Source organism: Triticum aestivum, chromosome 6A, assembly GCF_018294505.1.
Source record: "Triticum aestivum cultivar Chinese Spring chromosome 6A, IWGSC CS RefSeq v2.1, whole genome shotgun sequence".
In the NCBI taxonomy this organism is placed as follows: domain Eukaryota; kingdom Viridiplantae; phylum Streptophyta; class Magnoliopsida; order Poales; family Poaceae; genus Triticum; species Triticum aestivum.
The window spans coordinates 607305613-607313987 of NC_057809.1; positions in this window are offsets into that span (position 1 = coordinate 607305613).

Consider the following 8375-nt stretch of genomic DNA (forward strand, 5'->3'; position numbering starts at 1 on the left):
CTTTTGGTATGTCTAGATGCAAGATTTACCTTGGGTTGCTTTAAAATTGTTCATATATCTAGACATGACAATTCGAAAGAGTTGGCACAGCAAGCATCCGGCTACTATGTTAACCATGATGTATTGCATTTCTTTCAATAGCCGATGCTAGCTCTTGTCAACATAGGTAAGGCCGAACCGAAACCCACCGCTTCAGCCACTAATGAAACTTTTATGCAGGCAAAGTAAGTATTAGAGGAAGTTCATTCTTGATTATCTGCAAAATCCTCGCTAAAGGGTGAACAATATGGTTCGGAGGATGGTTTTGATCTATGGAACCTTATCACCGGATTGTTATAAAAGTTGAGAAGTTTTCACCCAAGTTTGCATCGAAAGGTTCAAACAAGCAATGACCGATATATACTTATCACCCTAAGTACATACAAATGGTCGATGTAGTGTTGACATCGTCCTTAGAACAAGCTATGCAGAAGTTATTTTTCGGCACACAGGTTTTGCCGAAAAATAGGGGGGCATGTGTTGACACCAGATTTTCACATGGTAGAAAATATAATTAAGAAGGCCTCAAATGGACAATTGCTCAAAGTGAGAAAGTTTCGTATCGTCAAAAGGAGAAACTTTCATATTTGGGACATAGCCATCAGGTCTCATCTCTAAGGCCGAAGTTGTGTTTAAAGTACTCAAATTTTATATTGAGAACACTATTCGGCCTATTACGCCCCCAAGATGGCCTCATATGAGAAACGTTCCTACACGGATTGTCTTCGTCTCGTTGAAACGGACGATTTTGATATAAAAAACGTCTTAATCCGAGGTCGTATGCAAAAGTTACTCTATTACAAGACGCTGCTGCACTGGATGGCCGGACACTCCGGGGACAACCATCCGGGTTTCGATTTTCTCTGTGGATGGCCGGACACTCCGGGTTTGTTCGTCCGGGTTTTGAATTTCGCTGTTGCAGACTTCGGAAAACAGCCGAAAACTCTCTCAAGATGGCCTCAGATCAAAAAACGTTCAACATGAAAGTTGTTCGTCTCGTCAAAACGGTCAAGGTTGATTTTGGGCTCATTTCCATCCGAGGTCGTTTACTACCCCAAACATGGCCTGCAAGGTGCAGCCAGATTTTACCGAACAGTTTTAGAAAGTTCGGACCAAACAAATCCGAATTGGACTAGGGTTTTGGACGTGAATTGAAGCCTTTTCCTTGCACGGGAAGTCCAGCCGCCTCTTATATACTTAAGAGGTGATGGCCGATTGAACAACACACAATCGATCAAATCATCTACCACTTTTTACCTTTACCTTTATCTCTCTCCCTTGTTCTTCTTCTTCTCGTTCTTCGTTCGTTCTTCATTTGTAGGGCGGCGAACCTCGAGGCCCTAGGGGCGATCAGGTCGACCTAGGGCAGCCCATAGCCACCGCGCGCCCTGACGGGGCCCCTCCCGGGCGTGTGGGGTTTCGGGTCTACAAAAGCACCCGCCGGATTGTCTTGCGTACTGCGCTTCCGGTGGGTCTCCTTCAACATGAGCTGCGGTGCATCACCCTCGGCGTTGGAGGTACACGGTGACGTGTTCGTGTGCGAACACCTTCACCAACCTGGCAAGTGTGAGACCTCCAACCAAGAGAAAAGTCATTCTGCCATGCACGGGAGGTCCAGTGCATGCATTCATCGTTGGATTATACTGGAGATCCGAGTGCATGCAAACTATACTTCGCGTTTACGTATAGAGTATGCCATTTGCATTAATATAGCATTGTATCATGTTAGTCCACTTAATGTCATGCATGCGTTTCTCTCTCTGTGTGCTCACAAACTGTGACACATGCATGGATGATGACAACATCTCCTCTCTTCCTCTCAAAATCCATCATTTTTAGTTTCCTTTACAAAACCTAATATCTTTGAAACCAAAATTCCTTTTTTGGAAGTTTTTATATATTTGAACTCATCGCATCAAGACCTTTAGAACAAGATCAACCTTGGATATATTCTAAACACGCTATAATTTTAACCTTCAGAAATTTTTAATGATTAAATAAGTTATTGAAATGATTTTTAATGAGTGAAATACAAATAAAATTGAGTGAAATTATTTTATTGAAATTAGTGAAATCATTTTTCTGAATTAAGCAAAATTAGTTTGTTCCAACTGGGTAAAAGCATTGTTTGGAATGTGTAAAGTCAACATTTTGAGATAAGTGATTATTTTAAATGACTGGAATATGCTTTTTAAAATGAGTCAAATCAGTTTTTAAAAATGAGTGAAATATGCTGATGACATTGAAACTCAATTAAAACTTATTCAATATTAACTTTGTTTTAAAGAGCATGTCATTAGGAATTCAAATATTTTAAAATATTTAAATATGGAATTAATATTGAAAATATATTGACGAATTAATATCTCACAAGAAAATAAAATGCTAGATTTTGTATAGATAGACGGGTTCCACACAGGGATGACATTTAATTTGCATTACTGGACCCGTGTATCACTTAATGTTGATGCATAGCTCTAGACGTATGAATAGGGTATTCTACAAAGAGTGCCAACTAGACCATGCACGGGACCTTCCGTGCATGGTAGAAAATCTAGTCTCCTCCAACCAGTGGCTTACTACGGCACTGGTTGCTGTCCTGGCCTATGCTTGCATCTTCTTCTCCTTCATAGACAGCGTCATTGGCCACCATGATGGAAAGCTCTACTATGGTGTCGCCACCCCGGACGGCTTCAACGTGTTCAACTTCTCCGACGATGACGAGAAGCGGGAGTGGGCCGGTCTTGATGAGTTCCGGAGGCTCTGGCTTCGTTTGCTGGACTTCGTGCACGCCTTCTTCACGGCTGTGGTTTTTCTCATGGTGGCGTTCAGTGATGTGGGACTGCAGAACTGCTTCTTCCCGGACGCCGGCAGGAACACCCGGGAGCTGCTGAAGAACTTGCCGCTTGGAATGGCTTTTTTGTCTAGCTCTATGTTCATCATCTTCCCCACCAAAAGGAAGGGCATTGGATTCAATGACCCAACTCAATAGAAGGTCGTCCATTCCTTGAATAAAGTTTGATTCTTAGAATTTGATAAACAAAGGAGACCAGCCAAAATATATGTAGTTGCCACCCATATTGATTTTGTGTTAAACAAATTTCGTGTTGCATGTAATATGATGGGGTGGATGTTATTATCGTCTGTTTTTGTGCGGGTAGGGTTTAGTAGTTATAGTGTAATCAGATTTTTACTGTAATGTGTATGTTGATTGCGTGCGTACACGTTGTGTTTCCTAGTACTGCATAAATTCACTCTTTTTCCCCATATCATGTTTACTATAACCAGACAATGTAGTTCCGTTATGTCAACGTAATGAAAATGGGAGTAACCCAGTCCAAAAAATGAATTGATTGAACACAATGGAATTTGTAACAGAAGTTGTTTAACTGTACATCGCCGGAGAAACGACACATGAATTTTTTCATGTATATATATTGTATGTTATAGTTTTCATTTAAACAAAGAGTTTTTCTGCCATCAAAATCAACTGTACAAGTATGTAAGCATCCCAGCCTCCTAAGGATTATCCCAACCCTCCATTCCCTTTGTTTGCTTTAAGATCGACATCATTATGTCACAAAAATGATAATGAACTAAATCCAGTTTGTCCAAGTGGTCTCTCCCATTTTGGGACACAACACTTTTTTCGTACCCCATCTGTATAAAATTAGTTAGTACATAAATTTTGGACAACTACTTAAATTAATTGGGATAAACACCTAAATTTAGGATAACTACACACAAAATAATAATTTTATGTGCAAATGCATGTTGCGCAGGTGTAAAACAAAATTTGAATATGTGTTAAATGTCACCGTTTCTAGTACATACGTAAGAACCAACCACCAACCTGTGATTGGATGGTCAGCATGGCAGTTGTACTTCAAACCCACCAAGATCATAGACGAAATTTGACGCTTTCGTTTTTTTCGAAAAGGGTGATGTTTAGTTCTTCTTCTAGGAAGGTAATGACTAGCCACTAGTTCTCCTTCCTCACCTTCCTAGAAGAAGACTTACATAGTGTATATCACCAATTAAATTCACGTGCTGGTTGCAAACTACACGTCATACGAGTTGGTTATAAGTTAATTTCAACTTACACACTGATTAACCATTAATCAAAACTAGCTACAGAGTTGAAGTCCAGGTACATGTAGCCCTTCAGAAATGCAACGCGCCAACCTAGTTTAGACTTTGGAATCATTCGCGTAGGATGTATGTGCCTATATAAAGAGCTACAACTAGATCAGTTTGCAGTATTCCAACTTTCCAAACTGGGACACAGATCAAGCACAGTACACGTACAATGGCATCTACTTCTTCACCATCGTCCACGGCGATCCAGATACATCTACCGACCAACGAGAGCGACGGTGAAATAACAGCCAATGGCACGTCACCGCCAATGCCTGCCACTGGGCCTGCACCGGCCGTCGTCATGTCCAGCGTCGTGAACCTGGCTCAGCTCCTGCCGACTGGTACGGTGTTGGCATACCAGGCGTTGTCCCCGTCCTTCACCACGGCAAGTGCGAGACCTCCAACCAGTTGCTCACAAGGGTGCTGGTGGCCATTCTCGCCCTATTGGGCCTCTTCTTCTCCTTCACCGACAGCGTCATCGGTCGCCGCGATGGAAAGCTATACTACGGCTTCGCCACACTACACTGCTTCAACGTGTTCAACTTCTCCAGCGAGGAAGAAAGGCAGGAGTGGAACAATCTCGACCAGTTTCGGAGACTCCGCCTCAGGCCGCTGGACTTCGTGCACGCCTTCTTCGCGGCGGTGGTTTTCCTCGTGGTGGCGTTTAGCGACGTGGGGCTGCAGAACTGCTTCTTCCCGGGCGCCGGCAGGAACACCGAGGAGCTGCTCAAGAATTTACCGACGGGGATGGCGATTCTATCCGGTTTTTTGTGACAATGCTCCTCGCCAGAAGGTCGTCCATCCCTCAAATTAATTAAGTTTGATTCCCATAATTTGAAGTTGCCAGGCATGTTGATAAATCTTTCAGGAGTGATTGAAAAAAACTTGAATCCTTCAGGAGATTACTCAACTGGATTTGACGACACCGCTCCTCGCAGGAGTAGAAGTAGCTTGATTGTATCATATCAGAGAAAGTCTTGAAGTTTTTGAAGTTTATATGTTCGGTGTCTGCCATGCTTGTTTTGCAAACAAAGAAATAAAAGTGTACAATTATGTAGGTACCCTGCAGGCTTATCAGAGCTCTCCATTCCCATTGTTTGCTATAAGATCGATGTTTCTATTTTATACCAAAATCGTTAACTAAATCCAGTTTGCATCAATGGGTCTCTCCTACTTGGCGACACATACCTTACACTTCTCTCTTATCTTGTTCTCCAATTCATTTTACAATGAATAACATACTTGTATGAAACAAATTAGTCGGTAAGTTTAGGATAAACACCTAAATCAATTGGATCCTCCGGTCCAAAAATAAATCAATTGGATCCAAGACATTTCACAAAAATAATAATTACAAGTACAAATCTAAAACGTGTGTTGTAGGAAGCGTTTCGAACACCGCGGGGGAGGCTGCATATATACATTTATTTAGAAACATTAATATTGAGCGATAATTCAGCCATCTTAAAGCACTAGCAATTCCCGACATTGGATTTACTGTTTTGGGCACTCCTAGCCAGTAGAAGCCCCTACCAGTGCGTGCTTGGGCCATGGGTCATCATTTGCTGCAGAATTGGCTACAAACTAGTCTGCGGTAGGGGCGCTATTCCCATAGCAAAATAAGAACCCTCTGGCTAATTCGGATCCGCAGGTAGGTAGAAGACCTTCTAGTATGTTAATAAGGGCCTCAACGACAGAGAACCAACGTGTGGCTGGATCGTTAGGAGGGTAGTGGTTTTCCTAACCCACCAAGGATCAAATGACAGGTTTGATGCTTTGGGGGTTAAAAATTCAACGAAATTTCAATGAAATTTCTGAAACTTCGCATATTTCAGTGGTGTCCGAAAAATAATTAACCCCGAAATTTCGAGGAATTTTTAAACTGATTTCAGAACAAATTTAAGTCATGTATGAATTTATTAAAGTTAAGTAAATTTTGAAATCTAAATTTCCGAAATAATTTCTGAAACATATTTCGGTTTTTTTAGAAAAGGAGGAGGACCCCCGGCCTCTGCATCTGGGCGTTGCATGCGGCCACTTTATTAATTATTCTCACAAGACCTTATAAAGTCATACAACAGTAAGACTAAAGCCACCGTGTGATCAACAACTGTCGCTACTCATATCCAATTGATGAAGGGGCGCTGATAGCCTGGGCCTAATACCAAACAGACATCGCAGCCAAACCTAAACATCTAAGACCTAAGGTCCCAACCAAGACGCCTGCCGGGTATGGGGCACCTACCAGTCCGGCGCACTCCTCAACCAGGACGTCTGCCGGGTATGAGGCCGCCGCAGCCACCTGCCACCAATCCATCTTTAGAGATGTCTGTTGCATCTACCGTGCCAGGTCCCTCTGCCATCGATGCCACCACGACGTAAGACAGCGTCGTCCTCCTGCGCGAGTCCGTCCTCGCACATTGAACTCCGAATCTGCACTGCGCCATGCCGTCGAGATCCGTCGTCATTAATGTGTAGGATGAAGCACCACTCCACCAAAGATGCCGTCCGCTGGTCCTGCGAAGCCGAGTGCACCTCCAAGAATGCCGCCCCCAAGGGGGTAACGACACATGCTTTCCGCCGACATCCGATCAGCTGATCTAGGGTTTCCCCCGGAAGTATTGAGTGGAGTTGGGAGTTTCACCTCGATGATGCCTTCATGAAGGAAACGATGACAGGGGCATCGTCATCATCGGCTCCGGCCATGGACCAAAAACCAGGTTTTCACCCGGATCCGTCCCAAGAAATCCACCCGACAACCTGTGCACCGTCTCGACCGCCTTCAAAGCCCCAGATCTAGCCGCCTAGATCCAGGACCAACCGCAACAACAGTGCCATCGTAGGAGCCCTGGCGCACCGGCCACTGCCTGAGTGTGCCACCACTGAAGCCTAGGAGGAGGGCTCCCACCCCGCCTCGCCAAGCCGCCGAGATGGATCCCGCGCGCTCGTCACCATCTCTGGTCCGAACCAATCCATAGCAGATTGCCGTCACAGATCCGCCTTGGATAGGGACTGCACAACACCATGCCGCCGCGGGAGGCCCTAGCTTCACCAGCCGCCACCCTCCAGGGCCGCCGCCCCGGGATCCAGACAGAACATCGCCGCTGCCGAAACATATTTCAGTGAGGTCCGAAATTATTTTGTTTCCAAAATTAAAAACCTTTGTCTTCAAGGCGATTTTTTTCGTGTGGGAGGCGACATTTTCATTGATAGTGAGGCGCCTACGATGACTTTGTGTCCTTCCACCAAAGATATATGGGTTGATTGCACCGATCGAACACTCTCTTGCTCGAACGGAAAGAAGTGGATACAATTACATAGGGGCCAAATCACATGACTACTACACTCTCCATCCCATTACATCCAATATGGCACGAACGTTCTTGTGTGCATTGGGCCATGAGTCCATCAATTTCATGCTCCGGCGACCTTGAATAGAAGTACTAAATTCTCTCCCCCAAAGAAAGTAGTAGTAGAAGATATCAATTTCTTTCATTCGGCAAGAGTGGTGAGCTATATCAAAACAAGAAGATAGCAGTCTCTAGCACTTAACTTCTCTCATGGTATGCGCGCAACGGAATCAGTTGAAAACAGCGCCGGTTGCTTTATAAATCAGACAAGAGTTTTTAGTTCTTCATATATATTTTATTAGAAGTAATATCTTCAGATTTGTCGTCAAAAGAAGTTACTGACTGTATAATTTTTTTGACACATTATACATGTTTTATTAGTCAAATTAAAGACCTAAACATCCGTGCCCAACTTATAAACCCAACCCGAGGGAGTACGAAACAAGTCACACAGTCCGGCCATGCGGCTAGCTTGGGGCGTCCGTCCGCACCATGCGTCACAACTTTCTTACATAGTCTAGGGTGATATGAAAAATGAAAAAATGAAAAATTATTTTATTTTGCGAGGAAAAAACTGAGAAGTTTAACAAAAGGAGAGACTTGATTTCTTCAAATAATTTTTGTTTGCAGATTCTTTTTCTTCAAATATAATTCCACCATTAGATCATGCAATATCAAAACTCGTTGCCGGAATATATATGACTTCAGTAGATGCAAGGCTGCGCCAAATTGCCCCATGGCCATGCCTTGAAAGTCAAACAAGCTTCTTTTAGAATTTTATAAAAATGTCGAACGGGCTAACTAGAAAGCGGCAGCATGCATATTTAGCCTACCATGGGTGTTTAT